General features: G+C 46.0%; 1 long non-coding RNA gene across 1 annotated transcript; it reads right to left on the reverse strand.

Annotated features, from left to right (window-relative positions):
• Positions 1–1,091: 1,091 nt before the first annotated feature.
• Positions 1,092–20,758, reverse strand: LOC113981343. The gene is made up of 3 exons (XR_003538383.1): positions 20,603–20,758; positions 2,386–2,391; positions 1,092–1,101 (listed from the first exon to the last, which is right to left on the reverse strand). It is a non-coding gene; the product is annotated as an uncharacterized LOC113981343 (long non-coding RNA).
• Between the last annotated feature and the right edge of the window lie 253 nt (positions 20,759–21,011).

The raw sequence follows: 21,011 nt of genomic DNA on the forward strand, positions 1-21,011 counted from the left end.
GTACAGCAAAAGCACAGGAATGAGGCCAAGAAGTGGGCATGGACTGTAGGGGGGGGATCAAGACCACCAAAGACCCTTGAAACCCTCTAACTCATTTCCAGAAAGGTCTGAAAGAATGGACTGCGCATGATAACTAATTTGCATAGAAAGTTAGAAACCTATCTTCAGGGTGGAGAAACCTATCCATACAACGGTACCCCCTCAAGCCCAGGTGGCACCCCCAGGACCCTGGACATCCCATCAGCTGGATCGATGCTGGAACCAGAACTAGTGATTTCTTTCTTTCTTTCCTTTCTTTCTTTCCTTCCTTCCTTCCTTTCTTTCTTTCTCTCACTCTTTCACTCTCCCCCTCTTTAATTCATCTCTTCCTTTCTCTCTTCCCTTTCATCCTACCCCTTTAACCAAAACCCACTGCCATGTGCTTATATAGTAGGTCAGGGACTAACATACCAATTTCCATGACAAGTGTGTAATTTACTAATAAAACTTTCTGATTGTTTGCAGACCCTCTGACTTTTGTCATTCCTTTTGACCACGATCATTTATGAATCTTAAATGCTTCCTTCCCCTTAAGGGTGAGTCATCACAGTCTCCCTCACTGGAGATGTTCAAGAACCGTCTGGACACAATCCTGTGTAATGTGCTCTAGGATGACCTTACTTGAGCAGGGAGATTGAACCAGATGACCCAATGTGGTCCCTTCCAACCTTACCTATTTTGTGATTCTGTGATATGCTGATTGGTGGGATTTTTTAGTTCCTTTCACTCCAAAGGGGTTTTTTTCATGCGTTTGAAAAAACTCATATATGTAAGTAGCTGCATTGTAAATATACTCTGGCTGGCTAAACTGTTAATTCATGAGATATAAAAATATAAAAATAAACAGAAGCTTAACAATCTTTGTCCACTATGAGTGAATCTATATGTTCCCATTCTGAAAAAAACCTGCAAACTCCAAAACACTGAAGCATCTTTTTTAATTCCTCTAAAATTGTTTAAATCTTCATCTTACTTAGAAGTGAGAACTAATGTACTGTACTTATGGTACTGGCTCTTGGAATGATACTAAGTACACCTGGGTCTGTCATTCTGTCTGCTCTTCTATCAGATAGGGTATTCTTTTTTCTTTGAAACATTTCATAAGAAAATGATGGAAATGTCACTACTGTGGCAGGATACACCCACTCTGATAAGATCTAAAATCCAATCAAGCTATCATGCAAGATCAATTGCTGGAGCCAGGGTGTTGTCTTGGTGTCAATTATGCTAGAACCATCCTGATTCATCAAACTTTGAATGCACACCCTGCTTTTTGAAGTCTGATTTGACAGATAAGCTGATAGCTGGCTTGTAAAAGTGTGACTAGCAGTCAATCACTTTTCTATGATTCTGAGATTCTGTGTTTAAGTTGGAAAAGACCCTTAAGATCATCAAGTCCAACCCTTAACCCAGAACTGCCAATTGCACCGCTATAACATGTCAATAAACACCAGGTCTACATATCTTTTAAATTCCTCCAGGGATGATGACTCAACCACTTCCCTGGGCAGCCTCTTCCAATGCTTGATAACCCTTTCAGAAAAGAAATTTTTCCTAATATCTAATCTGAACCTTCTATGGTGCAACTTGTGGCTATTTCCTCTTGTCCTATCATTTATTACTTGGTAGTAGACACTAACTCCCACCTTGCTTCAATCTCTACAACTACCTGAAAGAGTAGTTGTAGAGAGTGATAAGTTTTCCCCTGAGCCTCCTTTTCTCCAGGCTAAACAATCTGAGCTCCCTTAACCCTTCCTCATCAGAGCTGTGCTCTACACCCTTCACCACCTTTGTTGCCCTTCTTTGGATACACTCCAGCACCTCAATGTCTTTCTTATAGGGTCCCAAAACTAAACACAGGATTCGAGGTGTGGCCTCACCAGTGCCAAGTACAGGGGATGAATCACTGCCCTAGTCTTTCTGGCCAAACTATTGCTGATACAAACCAGGATGCCATTGGCCTTCTTGGCCACTTGGTCACACTGCTGGCTCATGTTCAGCTGCTGTCAACCAACACCCCCAGGTCCTTTTCCAATTGGCAGCTTTTCAACCACTCTTCCCCAAGCCTGTAGCGTTGCACAGGGTTGTTGTGACCCAAGTGCAGGACCCAGCACTTTGCCTTGTTGAACCTCATACAATTGGCCTCAGCCCATTGATTCAGGTTGTCCAGATTCCTCTGCAGAGCCTTCCTACTCCCCAGCAAATCAACACTCCCACCCAACTTGGTGTCCTCTGTAAATATACTGAGGGTGCACTCAATTCCCTTATCCAGATCATCAACAAAGATATTAACATAGGCACATGGTGTGATTTTTGGGGTGTCCTGTGCAAAGCCAGGAGTTGGACTCGATCCTTATGGGTTCCTTACAACTCAACATATTCTATGATTATATAATTCTATGATTCTATGACACGAAGGGAAGGCTGAGATTGGTGTGGAAAGGAACTGTTCTGTTGATTTGTTCAGCCCTGCATTTTTTAGGAATGGTCTTTTCTGAGATTAAGTGTGATGGTGCATTCTTCCCCCTCCACCCCCCAGACCTGCTCTACAACCTCAGGAATTCCCATTAAGCCTTGGCCTTTGTGTAATGAGTTGGGCAATGAAACATCCCTTGACCACACCAGGAAGCTTTGCATGTCTAAGGTGGGAGTGGCACTGTTTGTACCAGGGACATCTGTTGCCTGGCCAAGTGTCATGGGTTTACTTGTTCTAAAAAACCAAATGGGAATTTTCTTCTGCCTCCCCCACTGTGGGGGAGGGTTGTTGAATGGGGGAGGGCAGATTTTTGCCTTGGGTGATTGACCTACACAAAGGAGCTGGCTGGCAGAACTGCATTCCAGGCTGATGGCCCTCTCTAAGGCTGGGGAGGGGGGGGGCGGTGATGAGGTTTTTTTCTCTCTTCTCCTTGGAAACTGGAGCACTTCACTTTTTGCCTTAATGGAGGCAAGGTGTGTGTGTTGGAAAAGCTCTGAGGTCATTTTGCTCTCAACCTGGTCATCTGGCTGCTCTCTGGCCTTGGCTTGCCTACGCTCTGCTCTGTCACCAGCCTGGATCTGCTCAGATTTCATCGGAGAGTTTGTGCTCATTGACGAAAGGGGGGAGTCCCGGCCACAGCCAGCAGCAGACAGCGTGAGTTTCGTGGGAAAAAAACCGCCCTTCTTTCCCCTTTTCCTCTTCCCCTCCTCGGTGGGGGGGGAATCTCCGTTGTCAGCTTCTCCCGCGATCCGGGGCCCCACGCAGCAACCTCTAGAGCCCAACAGTGCCCCCTGCTGACCACCACAGAGCACTGCAGGCTCTACTCCTCCAGTGATCCAACAGCGCCCCCTGCCAACTGTGATTGGAATTGCACCAGAGGATGGGAAGTATCAAACTGTTTCCTTTTTGAAGGGGACTTTTGGTTACAGGATTATTGTTGAGTTGGTTTTGTGTTCTTTTGTTGTTCTACCAATACACATATATCCTGTAATAAAGAATTGTTATTTTTACTTTTTTCCATACTTTCTTGATTGGAGCCTCTTAATTTCAGATTTACAATTGCTGAGAGAGGAGTTTGGTCTACCTCATAACTCATCCTCCTTAGCAAAACACTTCAGTCTCCTTAAACTGAGACACCAAGGAAGGGAACAAGACATAATCACTTTTCCCCCTGAGAGCCTTGAAACAGTATTTTCTTGAATCATAGGCTGAGTGATACGGTACCATTGTTACTGGACCTTTCAAAAACTGGGCGTGGCAGTGGTATTTGACCTTTGCATACCACTTCCTGAAAGTCTCACATTTAGCCACCCCTGGAGGGGGTGGAGTACCTGTTGTCACAGCTTCTAGCACCTTAAAGGGGCCTCTCAACACAACTGATTTGCACCAATTTTATCTGCCTCCTGCAAAGCTATAGTTACTACAAATAGTCCTTTTTCCCAAGCTGAATATCATTTTTCTCATCTTTGAACCTTCGGGAATAAAATTCATTAAGTCGTGTGGGCCCCTTGGGTCCCTGCTGCCACATATGAATTGATAGTCCATAGATGGCAAAACCCCACTCAATATGCAAGGAGTCTGTGATATGTATGGGCCCTAGAGCTTGGTATACCCCAGCTTCAAAGAGCAATAATTTCAAAGCTTCCTCAAGGAATCATAGAATCAGTCAGGTTGGAAAGGACCTCCGAGATCATCAAGTCCAACCCTTGATCCACTACCACCATGGTTACTAGACCACGGCACTAAGTGCCACATCCAGTCTCATCTTAAAAACCTCCAGAGACAGAGAATCCACCACCTCCCTGGGCAGCCCATTCCAATGCCTGATTACCCTCTCTATAAAGAATTTCTTCCTAATATCCAACCTAAACCTCCCCTGGCAGAGCTTAAGACCATGCCCTCTTGTCTTACTGATAGCTGCCTGGGAGAAGAGACCAACCCCCACCTGGCTACAACCTCCTTTCAGGTAGTTGTAGAGAGTGATGAGGTCTCCCCTGAGCCTCCTCTTCTCCAGGTTGAACAACCCCAGCTCCCTCAGCCTCTCCTCATAGGACTTGTGTTCGAGCCCCTTCACCAGCGTCTTTGGTCTTCTCTGGACATGCTCCAGCACCTCGACATCCTTCCTGAACTGAGGGGCCCAGAACTGGACACAGTACTCCAGGTGTGGCCTCACCAGTGCTGAGTACAGGGGAAGAATCACTTCCCTGGTCCTTCTGGCCACACTGTTCCTGATACAGGCCAGGATGCCATTGGCCTTCTTGGCCACCTGGGCACACTGTTGGCTCATGTTCAGCTTCCTGTCAATCCAAACTCCCAGGTCCCTTTCTGCCTGGATGCTCTCCAGCCACTCTGTGCCCAGCCTGTAGCGCTGCATGGGGTTGTTGTGGCCAAAGTGCAGGACCCGGCACTTGACCTTGTTGAACCTCATCCTGTTGGAATCAGCCCAACTCTCCAGTCTGTCCAGGTTCCTCTGCAGAGCCCTCCTGCCTTCCAGCTGATCGACGCTCCCCCCCAACTTAGTGTCATCTGCAAATTTACTAATGGTACACTCAATCCCCTCATCTAAATCATCAATAAAGATATTAAACAGAACTGGGCCCAACACTGATCCCTGGGAGACACCACTAGTGACTGGCTGCCAACTGGATGTAGCACCGTTCACCACCACTCTCTGGGTCCGGACCTCCAGTCAGTTCCTAACCCAGCAGAGAGTGCCCCTGTCCAAGCCATGGGCTGCCAGCTTTTTCAGGAGTATGCTGTGGGAGATGGTGTCAAAGGCTTTGCTGAAGTCCAGGTAGACCACATCCACAGCCTTCCCCTCATCCACCAGGTGGGTCACCTGATCATAAAAGGAGATCAGGTTGGTCAGACAGGACCTGCCCTTCCTATACCCGTATTGGTTCGGTCTGATCCCTTGTCCATCCTGTAGGTGCTGTGTGATTGCACTTAGGATGATCTGCTCCATAACCTTGACAGGCACTGAGGTCAGGCTGACGGGCCTGTAGTTTCCCGAGTCCCCCTTCTGGCCCTTTTTGTGGATCAGCGTGTCATTCGCCAACTTCCAATCATCTGGGACCTCCCCAGTGAGCCAGGACTGTTGGTAAATGATGGAGAGCGGTTTGACGAGCTCTTCTGCCAGCTCCCTCATCACCCATGGGTGGATCCCATCTGGTCCCATAGACTTCTGAGGATCCAAGTGGCTCAGCAGGTCACTAACTGTTTCCACCTGGATTATAGGGGGGCTATTAAGCTTCTTATCTCTTTCTACAAGCTCCAGAAGCCAGCTGTCCTCAGGATAACCTGTCTTACTGTTGAAAACTGAGGTAAAGAAGGTGTTAAGTACCTCAGCCTTTTCCTCATCTTTGATGACTATATTCCTGCCCATGTCCAGTAAAGAATAGAGGTTTTCCTTGCCCCTCCTTTTGTTATTGATGTATCTGTACAAAGACTTTTTGTTATCCTTCACAGAAGTGGCGAGATTCAGTTCAGGTTGTCCCTTCGTCTCTCTAATTTCCCTTCTACATGACCTAATTACATTCCTTAACTCTTCCTGAGTAGCCAGCCCTTTTTTCCATAATTGGTAAGCTCTATTTTTAACCCTAATTTCCTTCAAAATCTCCCTGTTCAGCCAGGCTGGTCGTCTTTCCAGCCAACTTGCCTTTTGGCAGACTGGGACAGCCTGCTCCTGTGCTTTCAAGACTTCCTTCTTGAAGCATGTCCATCCCTCCTGGATCCCTTTGTTTTCAAGGGTTGTTTCCCAGGGTACGCTTCTGAATAGGTCGAAATCTGCCCTCTGGAAGTCCAGCGTAGAGGTTTTATTGATGGCACTCCTTGGATCCCTGAGTATTGAAAACTGTATTATTTCATGGTCACTGTGCCCCAGACGACCTCTGACCACCACATCTCCCACCAGCCCCTCTCTGTTTGTGAACAGCAGGTCTAGCGGGGCCCCATCCCTGGTAGGCTCATTGTCATAGGTTTACTTGTTCTAAAAAACCAAGTGGGAATTTTTTTTTTCCCCTGCATCATTATGAAAGAGGGATGTTGAATGAGGGAGGGGGAGGGTGGTTCTTTTGGCTGGGGTGATTGACACACAAAAGAACTGGCCGCATTCTGCATTCCAGACTGATGACCCTCAGAAGACTGGAGGGGGAGAAGGTAAGTTTTTCTTTTTCTTCTCCTCAGGAAACGGCAGGCACTTCACTTTTGCCCTGACTCAGGGAGGGGGCTGCTCCCCCCATGGACTCACACTGGCAAAGGCTGGCTCCAGCTGTGGATTCCCTTCCTTGTCAAAGGGTGCCATCTGCTGCTGTCATGGGAAAAAGAGGAGGGGAAGGGCGGCCCTTCCCCCCAGAGGCTCCCTGTGCACTGTCTTTTCGATGAATTCAAGGCAAATCCAGGCAGTAGAGCAGAGCAGAGTGTGAGGACTCAGATGCGAAACAGGACATCCCTCGAGGACAGAAGAAAACTAACCACCCATCCAAGAAGACGAGCTCTGACCCCTTCCCGACACCGCTTCCCGAGACCGGCCCAGAAAACCAAATCCCTCCCCCCGAGGGAAAGAGAAAGGAGGAGGAAAAACACCTCAAACCTGAGTTCTCCCTTCCCCCCCACCCCTGGCCTTGGGTAGAAGGAAACAAAAGAGTCCTGCTTCCTGCAGAGAGAAGTCGTTAGCATTTCAATAGGGCATTCGTTAAGGTCTGAACCAGAGAACAATAAAGCCTGAACCTTCCTCCACCCCAGCCAGGTTGGTGTGGAAAAAATTCACCAGAAGCTGAAAAAGTAAAAAAAAAAAAAAAAGCAGATGACACCAAGCTAGGGGGGAGTGTTGATCTGCTGGAAGGCAGGAGGGCTCTGCAGAGGGACCTGGGCAAGATGGAGAGATGGTCTGATTCCAACGGGATGAGGTTCAGCAAGGCCAAGTGCCGGGTCCTGCACTTTGGCCACAACAACCCCATGCAGCGCTACAGGCTGGGGACATAGTGGCTGGAGAGCAACCAGGCAGAAAGGAACCTGGGTGTCGCTGTTGGAACGGACGTGCGACATAAAAAAAGGTTCCAGTAAAGTTTATTTCCAGGAAAAGACAGCACACCGGGGCTGCTTCGCAGTCCCTTAAGTACAGTTTTTGGACACACGTAATCCACACGGATAGGACAGTTCAAACTCTCACACCAGAATTCTTACAGCTAATAGGTGCATTTTCTAGACTCTACTTTCTCACGACAACTTTGCTCTTTCTCAAAACAGCCCTGTAAGGTTCCCACAACAGTCCCAAGCACCTGCTCTTATTTTTCTCTCATGTTGATGTTTTCCCGACCACTCTCGTTCAAAACAGGTCTCTGTTCTCATGAGACAATGTTCCTGTTCTCATGAGACAGTGTTCTCTGTTCCCACAGGACAGCTTCCTCAGGATGCATCAGTATGTTGTCAGGATCAGGGTCTTCATTTTCAGTCCTCTCTTTCAGTCCATCTCAGGGGTATATTTTGATCTGGTCAACCTCGACTGCTTCGTCGATAAGTGCCAGGCTGCTGACAGGTTCTCTGTCAACCCCGACACCTGGGAGTTTGGATCGACAGGAAGCTGAACATGAACCAGCAGTGTGCCCAGGTGGCCAAGAAGGCCAATGGCATCCTGGCCTGTATCAGGAACAGTGTGGCCAACAGGTCCAGGGAAGTGATTCTGCCCCTGTACTCAGCACTGGTGAGGCCACACCTTGAGTACTGTGTCCAGTTCTGGGCCCCTCAGTTCAGGAAGGATATTGAGGTGCTGGAGCAGGTCCAGAAAAGAGCAACGAGGCTGGTGAAGGTGTAGGAAATGAATAAGACGGTTTTATTACAAGCAGGGGTTTCCATGGTTGCCTCATGCCGAGATACCAGGAGGTCATATTATTTGGGGAGTTGGGGAACTGTTAGTGTCTGAGGACTGGTGGGCTGCTTACTGTTCTGCTTACAGTTACCTATTGCTGCTTACTGTTCTGCTTACAGGGTTGCTTACAGTTACTTACTGTTACTTACAGTTATGGTGTGAAGGCGGGCCGGAAAGTATGTAAGGCAGTAAGACCAGTCTGGGCTCACTGCCAAGGGACCATGCAGTCGGGGGCAGGGAAACAACTTGATAAGTTGGTTAAAACAACCAATGGACTGCAAGAAGAAGACTATATCACCTTTTAAGGAAAAAAAGAGCGAGGCTTGGCATGGGAGGTGCGAGGGAGTGGTTATGTAAATCAAAGGGTCTTAAAAGGGCTCATCCCTCCCATTCGGGGTGTGCTCAGACCTGGTCACGAGTCTGGTGCACCCAGTGCGCTGTTAATAAAGTTCTTTGTTTCACTTTATTTGGCCATCTCCAAAATTTTAATTAGAGATATTTCTCACAAAGGGACTCGAGCACAAGTCCTATGAGGAGAGGCTGAGGGAGCTGGGGTTGTTTAGCCTGGAGAAGAGGAGGCTCAGGGGAGACCTCATCACTCTCTACAACTACCTGAAAGGAGGTTGTAGCCAGGTGGGTGTCGGTCTCTTTTCCCAGGCAACCAGCAGTAGGACAAGAGGGCATGTAAGCTAATTTCTTGCAGGAGGGCATACAGTACACTCTCTATTAGTTCCCATGTTTCATCTACATTCTACATCCTGAAACTAATTGTAGTCCTAAAAGAAAAGACAACTTCTATGCCAAGAAAGCAAATCCCTTAGTTGATAAAGATATAATTTTTATCTAAGCTAAAACTTCTAATTTCCTAAGTGATTTAGAAAGGACACCCTCTCTCATTTCAGTGCACATACCTTGCAGCCGATCTGCTTGAAATTCAAATCTAAGAAATACACCAAGATTTCAAATTAGTGCTTGTAATAAAACTTCTGCTTATGAGAGGATATCAAATAACCTATCTATGGTTGATTGCTGGGAAGTGTGACAAGCTAAGGAAAAAGGGAGAAAGAAAATGGTGGCGTGAAGGTACATAGAATAAAGGGGTCCATAAAATTAGGAAAGAGGAGATTGGATCTAAGCAATGAGACTTTAGAAAGGCTTGAGGTGAATGCTGCTAGAAATTTCCCTAATGAACACAACACTGGGGTCTGGACAGAAAAGGCCAGAGAGCAGAGAGACAAAAAGAGTGCTTAGAGGGATATGTCTGATATCAGGCAAGCTAGTCTTGCACTCCTGGTTAACAGTAAAAAATGCTAGGGATAACATGCTTGCTAAGAGATCCTTGCTTAAAGAACACTATTTAAGGAAAAAGTTGCAGGTATTCTATATTGCCATGTAGAATATTGCATTTGGCAAGGTGAGTACAGTTTTATTGCCTCCTCTGATTTCTTTCAAGAGAAAATATTTGTTAGAAGCATAATTTGGAAAAGACAAATGTCTGAAGGAACAATCAGGAAATACAGATACTTTGTGAATTTTTAATTTGTTATAAAAAGCTTCCTCTCATTCTTGCTCCAGTTTTTAATTCAGTGCAAACAAGAAGGTTTTGGTAAATGAATCACTTCTGGTCAGGTGGTGTTAAAGGTACTAGGAACATCTTTCCTCATTCCATTCAGGAGAGAGAGGGTAAATCCCCAGGGCTTCCAGAACTCTCTCTCTCTTGTTCCTGGGTGTGGGTGCCAAGGAAGAGGACTGCCACAGCCCCAAGCCGAGTGCTTCGAGGAGTTCCCCTGGGCCCGTGGGACGTTGACCGTTCTCGCCATGGCAGCTGCCGCCCAGGTCTCTCTCTGCAGTTCCCATAGCCCAGGTCTCTCACCGCAGCAGCTGCCACCCAACTCTCTGGGTCATCCCAGCTCCTCCATTGTTACTCCATGTGGCTTTGCTACATTGCTACATGCTACTGACTTGGCAGCATAGAATTTTTCCTTCAGATGAAATATCCTTCCAGGTTTTGTTTTTGACCTAGAGGAGGGGGCAGCCGGGTAACATTTTTCTTCTGTTGTTTGTTTGGTTTTTTGTTGTTGTTTGTTTTCTTTCCTGTTTTTAGTAAAATTGTTTTTTTCCTTCTTCATTCAGACTCCTCGTAATTTCTAATTTGTCAGTATTTGGGGGGAGAGAAATAGAAGAAAAGAAAAAAGAAGCATTTTATTTCATTGGACGTTTCACCTCCTGAACATATTTTCAATAAACCAAGACATTTACCCACAAAAAGGTGTTCACCATCAGAAAAAACTAAGATGGAGGTTGCTCCTCGTAGTTCGCTGTAAGACCTCAGCCCTGGAGTGACAAGCTCAACTAGGAGTATTACTTTTAAAAATATACAAGGCTCCAAAAATTCACCCACTGAATGTTTTGGAGAACCCTCAGTTCTTTAATACCCTGAGGTAGCATAAAGGGAATACAAAGCATATATTTTCTCAGGAGATACTTTTACTGATAATTTTAGAAAGGTAAGACAAAGGTAAGATGGCAACCGTTCCTGTGCTCTGTGCCACGTGACAGTAAGGAACAAAGGCAAGATGGCAAGGGGCTCCAGCAGCTAATGTTTCCCACCCCCCAGCCTGAGACAATGAAAAACAATGACAAGCAGACCCCCTAAAGCTAGGTCCTTTCAGCACCATATCCTGTAGCTGTGTCTTGGAGAAAATGTGAGGAGGTGGACGGCACCGGCAAAAGATGGGGTCTGCAGGGCTGATGTCAACAACCTTCCTGTAAGAGCAAGAGCAAGGCAAAAATGGCACACTTCTGGTGGGGCGCTCAGTTTTTCCTCACAAAACCATGCCCCCGCGCGGGTGGTATAAAATAACAACTTAGCTGTGCCTACATGGTGCTAAGCTCTGCCCCCCTCTCTGCAATCTGGACAAGGAGTCAACGAGGAGAGGTACTATGCTTGACCTTGTTCTAATCAACAAGGAGGGGCTGGTGGGGAATGTGAAGCTCAAGAGCAACCTTGGCTGCAGTGACCATGGAATGATGGAGTTCGAGATCCTTAGGGCAGCAAGAAAGGTGCACAGCAAGCTCAGTACCCTGGACTTCAGGAGAGCAGACTGGTCTCATCAGGGGTCTACTTCATAGAGTACAATGGGGTAAGGCCCTGGAGGGAAGAGAGGCCCAAGAAAGAGTTGATATTCAAGGATCACCTCCAAGCTCAGGAGCAATGCATCCCTACAAAAAGGAACTCAGGCAAAAGTGCCAGAAGCCCTGAGTTGATGAACAAGGAGCTCCTGGACAAACTCAAACACAGAAAGGAAACCTGCAGAGGGTGGAAGCAAGGACAGGAAGTCTGGGAGGAATACAGAGAGATTGTCTGAGCAGCCAGGGATCAGGTTAGGAAAGCTGAAGCCCTGAAAGAATTAAACCTGGTCAGGGACGTCAAGGACAACAAGAAAAGCTTCTATAAGTATGTTGGTATTGAAAGGAAGATTAGGGAAAATGTGTGCCCTCTCTGGAAGGAAACAGGAGACCTGGTTACCCAGGACATGGAGAAAGCTGAGGTACTGAAGGATGGTTTTGCCTTAGTCTTCTCTGACAAGTGCTCCAGCCACACTGCTTGAGTCGCAGAAGGTAAAGGAAGAGACTGTGATATTGAAGAACCACTCACTGTAGATGATCAAGTTCAAGACCATCTAAGGAACCTGAAGGTGCACAAGTCCATGGGACCTGATAAGATGCATCCATGGGTCCTGAGGGAACTGTCGGAGGAAGTGGTTGAGCTGTCATATTTGAGAAGTCGTGGCAGTCTGGTGAAGTTCCCACTGACTGGAATGTCAGTTTAAAATGTGTTTAAAAGTCTCTTATTTAACTGTTTCAAGCTTACATTCTATAACCTGAACTTGAATATTTGGAGTATATAGCAACATTTCACTTTCTGAATGATACTGTCAATTCTGGACAGTTTGAGTCTCCCTCTGTCCAATCGTACATACCTTTAGAGTAAGTATTTGACATATGGGTACAAATCCCTCTAATTAATCTATCTAGGCAATAGAAGTCCGTGGTGAAGACCATGGTGAGACAGGCTGTCGCCCTGCAGTACATGTAGGTTAACAGTGGAGCAGAGATCCACCTGCAGCCCATGGAGGATTCCATGTCAGAGTAAGTAGATATGCTCTGAAGGAAGGTGTGACCCCATGGGAAGCCTGCATTGGAGCAGGTTTCTGACAGGAACTGTGGACTGTGAAGAGGAGTTCATGCTGGAGCAGGTTTTCTGGCAGGACCAATGACTCCATGGGCGATGCATGCTGGAACAGTCTGTGTCTGAAGGACTGCACCCCATGGAAAGGACGTTGGAGCAGTTCATGAAGAACTGCAGCCTGTGGGAAAAATTCATGTTTGAGAAGTTCATTAAAGACTGTCTCCCGTGGGAGAGACACTACACTGGAGCTGGGGAAGAGTGCGAGGAGGCAGGAGCAGCAGAGGCAACGCGTAATGAACTGACCACAACCCCATTCCCCATCCCACTGTGACATTTGGGGGGAGGAGGTAGAGAAGCAGGGAGTGAAGTTGAGCCTGAGAAGGGAGGGGTGGGGGATGGTGGTTTTAGATTTGTTCTTATTTATTTTAATTTAAATTAATGTTCCCCAAGTTGAGACTTTTTTGCCCGTGATGGTAATTGGTGAGTGATCTCCCTGTCCTTATCTTGACCCATGAGCTTTTCCATCATACTTTCTCTCCCTGTCCTGTTGAGGAGGGGGAGTGCCCAGGCTTGCTGGGCACCTGCTGTCTGGCCAAGGTCAACCCACCACAAGGTTTTACAAAAATATTGAGTGCCTATGTGGAACTCTTTTTTAGAGAAAGTGGAAAGCTCTACAATTCTTTTCATGACACCAGAATCACAAAATTTGAAATAGACTTGCATATTTCCCTTGGGTCACAAAAACACTAGCCTAAAACTGTTTTTGAAATCCCCAAGACATTTTATTCTGTACTAAACATACACTTCATTCAAGCAAATGATCCCTTTCTTCCATGCAGCGGAGAAGGGGGATTCAGACTACTGGGATTGCCACCTTTTGCAAGCAGCTCTTGGTGTATCACACAGTGAAGTAAGCCAGGTGGCATCAGGTCTGTCCCTATTTCCCTTAACAGGTAACAGTGGAAGCCCCTGAACACTGGATGTGACTCATGGGTATCCCTTCCTCATTGCTGCCCCAATTTTCTTTTCCTTTCATGTTTTTCAGTGTCCTTTTCTTAGGAACAAATAGATTTCTTTAACAAGCACTGATTTTAGGAATCTGTTACCTTCTGTGCTGGGTTTGGCTAGGGTAGAGTTATTTTTCTTCATAATAGCTATATGCTCAGCATATAAAATTGGGGGAAGAAGAAGGAAGGGGGGGACATTTAGAGTGATGGCATTTGTCTTCCCAGGTCATCATTGCACATGATGGAGCCCTGCTTTCCTGGAAATGGCTGAACACCTGCCAGCCATGGTATTTTTGCTTCATCTGTGGATTGAAACTCCTGTGCTCTTGTAATTTGAAGCTCCCTGAGCACTATCTGACTGAACAATTCAGCTTTTTAGAAGTCATGTCAATGCATACTCCATGATGATTAAAAATATGACAGAAAGATAGCTGTGAATGGTTTTATCTGTGATTCTCACAAGTCTTAGAGACCTTTGTACATTTCCACACTCCTAATCACTTCCATAAAGGCAGTTTGTTGTCTTTGACTGGTGAACTTTGGCAAGAAGATAGGTAACAGCATCCATCAGAAAATATGCTTCTCAGTAAATGCTGCTTACATGAAAATAATTCTTCTTCCTGGTAAATATCTTCATTTCTCTCAGGTTTTTCCTAGTATGCTTTCCAGTGGGCACTAAACACACAGCATGTCCTCCCCACGATGAAGTCACATCAAGTATTAGACCACATAAGGACCAGCACACCACAGGGAGTTATTACTTCCCTGCCCATGTCCCTGGGTAAGGCTGCACCTGGAGTGCTGTGCAGAGTTTAGCCCCCTGTTCAAGAGGAATCTGAGGAACCTGGAAAAGGTCCAGCAAAGACCCTCTGAAATGCTGAGGTCCAAAGACACATGGAGAGGCCGAGGGAGCCGGTCTTGCCCATTTTTTATGGAGGAAGCTAATGTATAGTCTGAGTTACCTGCAGACATGTGAGGGGATGACGGCCAAGGTGGTGGGGCTGAAATTGTCTGGGTAGCAGCAGACAGTGAGATGAAACTGCAGCACTGCAGCTTGGGAAACTCAGAATGGGCACCCTCTTCACTAGGGGGTGGCACAGCACTGGCATGGGTGGCTCACAGAGGACTCTCCATCCTTGTAGGTTTAAAGGCTTGTCTAAGCAAAGATCCAGCAGCAACTTGTCGGAGAGCTGGAGAAGGTCCTGCTTTGAGCAAGAGGTCAGAAGAGAGCTCTGCAGGGTGACACCCCAGCCAGCCAATACTTTTGTGATTCTCTGATATTTGAACCTATGAGCCATGCCATTGAGCTTCAGACCTTAAATGCACAAAATATTTCCTTATTTAAAAACTAACTCACCTGTGTTTTCTGCTTGTTGCTCTACAGTCCGCAGTGCAGGAGGTGTATGGCAGGTTGATCCTTCTGCCCCCGTGTGTGCTCAAATAGATGTCCCTGATAGAGAGGCTTCCTAGGGGTGAGGTTTGCTATTCCTGCAAGGCTCACCCTTTCTCTGACCTGCCAGGTGGTAGTTGTGGAGTTGGACTTTAACACTTAGAATGCAGCTAAATACAAATCACAAAGTAGGTACAATTTGTGCTTCAGAGGAATAATGCATCTTCAGTGCCTTGATGGGATGTCTTGGCAGCAGAATTCAAAGTTTTACTTTTTCAATCTGAGAGTTCACGCAACAGGCAACAGGCCTGAGTTTCTCAAGCAGGATTGAATCTTTCACATGTACTAGTGAAGAGGATCTTCCATCTTAGCTTCTATTTTTGGTTCTTTTCAGTTACCTCCTAAACTGAGGAGGGTTAACTCCACCAGACCAAGAGTGTTCAGATCCATGATCCATCTGTCCTTGCAAAACTTACAGGAAAGTCTGGAAGATGCACAAGAGCAGCGCTTGTCCCCTGCTCTGTGACATCTCCTTTACAGCAAAGGTCAAATAAATCAACTAGTTATAACCTGAACTGTAGTTGTCATCTCTGTCACGGTTTAGAAACATATAAAAATCTTCATAAGCATGCATCTGACAATGAGCAGTGCTATCTCTTGAGTGTGACACAATTTCCAAATAATGACAGATTAGTTTTATTTCTTTAATGGTTTATAAACAAAACAAAACAAAAATAAACAACCCCACACACACAACCTGCCAAGGAACTAATGTTTCTCATTACAAAACCTGAAATAATACAAATCCCCAAAATCCCCATTAAAATGACCTGCTATTGTTACACAAAATGAAGATGTACAAAAAACTCCTGAAAGTACATGAGAGACTTTGCTAATACATTGTGCTGGTTTAAAAGTAAACCAGCGGGAGAAATGAATCCAACTCTAGAGACATTATAAACCAGAGTTACAATTTACTAAAAATAAATTACAATAGATGCAAGGATACGGAGAAAAACTGGTTTTAACTCACAAAAACAGATGTATAACCCAGCCTCCTGGGATAAGAACAGAACAGTGTTCATTGGCCCCTGTGCTGAGTACCACGTGGCCCCCCTGGGTGCAAAGTAAAAGGAAAGTAAACCTATTGGTACAGATGATGGTGGCAGTTCTGTTGAGGTAATGATCACAGTCTTGTCAAGAGTGGCAGTTGCAGTCCTGTTGGAGTTCTGGTCTTCCTCTCGATCCAATGAGTGGCACCAGAAGTCCCAAAACCCCAAGATTATATATGCTCAGGTTCAGGTGGGAATGTCCCTCCCCAGGGCAGGGAGTTTCACAATGGGTGATTTAACTCTGTGAGTCATGGGATGTTTTTGGAGTCTTTGATGGTCTAGGTGTTTGTGGTGGGTTGACCTTGGCTGGACACCAGGTGCCCACCCAGCTGCTCTATCACTCCCCTTCCCAGTGGGAAGAGAATAAGGTGGAAAAAAACAACTTGTGGGTTGGGATAAGGCAGTTTATTTAAAGCAAAAACAGTAAAGTGAAGCTTGCATGTGCAGAAGTGAAAGATAGCAGGGTTAATTCTCTACTTCCCATGAGCAGCGGTGTTCAGCCACTTCCAAGAAGCAGGGCTTCAGTACGTGTGACGGTTTCTCAGCAGGCAGCCATTGGAGACAAAGAATGCTCACCTTCCTGCTCCTTGCCTCAGCTTTTATATCTGAGCTGACGTCAATATGGTATGGAATATCTCTTTGGTCAGTTTGGGTCAGCTGGCCTACTTGTGTCCCCTCCCAGGATCTTGCCCTCAACTGAGGAAGGAATGTTACAGTGCTGATACTGTGCTCAGCAGTAGCCAAAACACCAATGTGTTATCAACACCCTTCTAGCTACCAATGCAAAGCACAGCACTGTGAGGGCTACTGTGGGAAAAAAAACTCCAGCTCAGCCAGACCCAATACAGTGTTGCAGTGGCCTATTATGCCAATCCAGTATGGTCCATTAGCAGAGATGACCCCCCAGGCTGGGTGTGAAGGTGCGAATTCCTCCCTGAAGAGGCGTTATCACAGCTCAGTCATTAGGTGTGCCCTGGGCAGATGCTGCAAATGATCCATTTTTAACAGTCCATCAGAAATTACATTGACGGTGTAGAATACACAGTTTTGGTTATACCCACTGTTATAGGTTAGAAATTTAAGGAGAATTTTTCTTCCCCCTGCCCCCCCACTGTAGGAAAGACGGAGTTTTGAATGGAAAGGGGGAAGGGAGTTAATTAGCCTTACAAAGGAACTGGCTAGCCAGGCTGCATTCCTCGCTGATGGCCCATTCAGAGGCTGGGGGGAGAGGGGAGGAGTTTTGGGAGGGGGTGGGTTTGCTCTGCTCGGAGAGGGAAGAGGAGCGGACGACGAAGTTCACTCTCGGGGACGGAGACAGGGATCTGCGTGCGGGCATTTGGAGAGAAGGCCTGGAAGTCTCTCTTTTCTGGCTTTTCGTCCTGGTGAGGCCAGACCACCGGACTCGGTCGGCTCGCACACTGCCTCGTGACTCCAGCCGGGATCTACTGGGTTTTTCATCGGAGAGGTCTGTGCTTGCTGGGAGAGAAGGGGAGAGCCTTGGAACACTGTCATCTGGGAACAGTGAGTCCCGTAGGGGTGAACTGCTTTTCCTTCTACCTTTCTCCCATTGGGGGGAAGAGTCTCTGGTTTTTCCTTTTGGCTTCTCCCGCGATCCGAGACCATCCCCCAGACCACCCCTCCCTGCGTGGTGACTGCCAGAGCCAAACAGCGCCACAGAGTACTGCAGGCCCTACACCTCCAGCGATACAACAGTGCCCCCTGCAGGCCACGATTAGGACTGCGCTAAAGGACAGAGAAGTATTCATCCAGACTTTTTTTTTGGTTGTTTTTTTTTTCTAGGATTACTGTCTAGTTTTTTTGTGTTCTGTTACTGTTTTTGCCAACATACATATATCTTTTAATAAAGGGTTGTTATTTCTTCTGTTTTTTTCCACACTTCCTCGATTAAAGCCCCTTAATTTTGAATTTACAATTGCTGAGAGAGAGAAGTTTTGGTCTATCTCATAACTCATTCTCTTTAGTAAACATTCCAGTCTTATCAGACTGTGACACCCACATAGTAATAAACTGGTCCTGGCCCCTGTAACTAGGACATACATGATGATTTATGTGGAAAGCACTGAAATGGCAGTCTTATAAATGCCTCAGATGGATACCAAACTTGGCTTGCTGAAGGCCACAAAGGATATTGGGGCTGGAAATCAGGAGTTGCTGACTCCCATATTTATTGCTAAACTGCTTGCTCATGTATTTCTATTAATTTGGGTAGTATTCTTAAAATGTGCCATTTTAAGGTTTTCACTTACCTATTCAAATATACTTGTTTTTGTCCTGAGCTATTGGTTTAATTGCAGTTACTGTTTCTACCTTTTACAGCAAAAGTGACCAACTTCTGGAGATAATGCAGCATTCCTCTTTATGTCTCCTAACTGTAAACTAAGAGCAGGCTACCATAAAAACAGCATCTGCTTTCCTTGCTTTTGTTTAGCACCTTTTTTTAATCCTTAACTTTTACTAGGGAAATTAGTTTTTTGTGTCTTGTCTGGTGCAGAGGATGTTTCATGCTTATGATGCCTTTGAATTTTTAGGATTTTTAGCTTTTTTAGATTTTAATGTAGTCATGTAGTAAATATGGATTTTTAGTATAGCTGTGTAGTTTCTCACACTTTAGAATCGCAGTTGACACATCCACCATATTCTCACACTTCATATCGAATTTTCTAAATTCTTTAAGCTTGTTTAGGTTCTTTTTCAAGGAAGGTCTCTGGCAAAAACATCCTGTTTAGGAACATAGGCTCCCTAGGCTGGAACAACAAGATATCTTGTACCCAAAGCAACCTTGAAGACCCGGAACCTTGGAGAAGCTCCAGAGACAGTGTGTGCTGTGAGGAGGAAGATGAGGAAGAAAGGGGTCTTGAGACCTCTGACTCAATTCCAGAGTGGCGTGCCAGGGGGGCAATTCCAGGGAGGTTCTGGGGGCAGATAGTTCTCGGATTGGATGGATAGTACTATAAAATGGTAGAACCCCTGGACATAGGTGTTTGTCTTTGTACTCCTTGCACTAGAAGGCCTTCATTGAAAGATCTGTTCTCTATCTTATCTATACTAACGTTGTCAGGTGAGACTTTTTCTCCCAGTTTTTAGGCAAAAGTTATAAAGATTTTAATTAAAGTTTAACTCAAATATGAAGGTTTAACAGCCTCTAGAAATCAATTTACAATATGCTGATCTGTTTGACTCAGGTAATCATGCTGCAGGCTAATTAGCATCATGAATATCTGTTGGATGAGCACACTGCTACTGACAGAATGATGGGAGAGACAGGAGTTGTATCCCTGCGTAGGGAATCTATTTTACTTGACAGTGCTTGGAGGAGCACAGGTCTTTCATGTAGATTTACTTGGGTGTGCTGGTTTGGGCTGGGATAGAGTTAATTTTCTTCACAGTAGCTAGTAAGGGACTATGTTTTGGATTTGTGCTGAAAATGCTGTTGATAATGTAGAGATGTTTTTGTTATTGCTGAGCAGAGCATACACAGAGTCAAGGCCTTTTCTGCTTCTCCTTCCACTCCAACAGCAAGGATGCTGGGGTGGGGGCACAAGAAGTAGAGAGGACACACAGCTGGGACAGCTGACCCCAACTATCCAAAGGGATATTCCTGATCATATGACATCATGCTCCGTATATAAAGCAGGGGGAGGAAGAAGGAAGGGGGGATATTTGAAGTGATGGCATTTGTCTTCCCAAGTCATTATGCATGATGGAGCCCTGTGTCTCAGTTTAAAGAGACTGGAGTGTTTTGCTAAGGAGGATGAGTTATGAGGTAGATCAAACTCTTCTCTCTCAGCAACTGTAAATCTGAAATTAAGAGACTCCAATCGAGGAAGTATGGAAAAAGGAAGAAATAACAACCCTTTATTAAAGGATATATGTATATTGGCAAAAACAGTAACAGAACACAAAAACAACTAAGCAATAATCCTGTACCCAAAAAGTCCCCTTCAAAAAGGAAACAGTCTGATACTTCTCTGTCCTCTAGTGGAATTCTAATCACGGTTGGCAGGAGCCCTGTTGGATCACTAGAGGTGCTGAGCCTGCAGTGTTCTGTGGTGGCCTGCAGGGGGTGCTGTTGGATCACTGGAGGAGCAGAGCCTGCAGTACTAGGTGTTGGTCGGCAGGGGGTGCTGTTCAGCTCTGGCAGTCGCCGCGTGGGGGCCCCAGATCACGGGAGAAGCCGAAATGGAGATCTCCCCCCCACACCAGGGAGGGGAAGGGGAAGAAAGGGGAAAGAAAGGCGATTTCTTTCCCACTAAACTCATGCTGTCTGTGACTGGCTGTAAACAGGACTCCCCCTTTGTTCGTCAGTGAGCACATACTCTACGATGAAATCTGAGCAGATTCGGCTGGCGACAGAGCAGACTGTAGACAAATCGAGGCCAGAGAACAGTCAGATGACCAGGTCAAGAGCAAAACGGCCTCTGAGCTTTTCCAACACACCTTGCCCCCGTTAAGGCACAAAGTGAAGTGTTCCCCATTTGTAAGGAGAGGAGGAGAAAAACTCCTCCCCCCTCCCTGCAGTTTTTTAGATGGGCTATTAGCCGGGAATGCAGGTCTGCCAGCTAGTTCTTTTGTATAGTTAATTACCCCTTCCCCCTCCTTGTTCAACCTCCTTCTCTTACAATGGGACAGGGGAAAGGAAAATTTCTGCTTGGATTTTTAGAACAAGTAAACCTATGACATTCCTGCTTTCCTGGAGATAGTTGAACACCTGCCTGACCATGGAAAGTGGTGAAAGAATTCCTTGTTTTGCTTTGCTTGCGTACACAGATTTTGCTTGCCCACACAGATTTTGCTTGCCCTATTAAACTATACTTATAGACTGGGGAATGAGAGGCTAGATAGCAGCACTGTGGAAAGGGACCTGGGGGTCCTGGTCGATGGCAAGTTGAATATGAGTTATGTATGCCC

The sequence above is a fragment of the Neopelma chrysocephalum genome, unplaced genomic scaffold, assembly GCF_003984885.1.
Source record: "Neopelma chrysocephalum unplaced genomic scaffold, ASM398488v2 Primary Assembly neopelma1_96476, whole genome shotgun sequence".
NCBI classification, from domain to species: domain Eukaryota; kingdom Metazoa; phylum Chordata; class Aves; order Passeriformes; family Pipridae; genus Neopelma; species Neopelma chrysocephalum.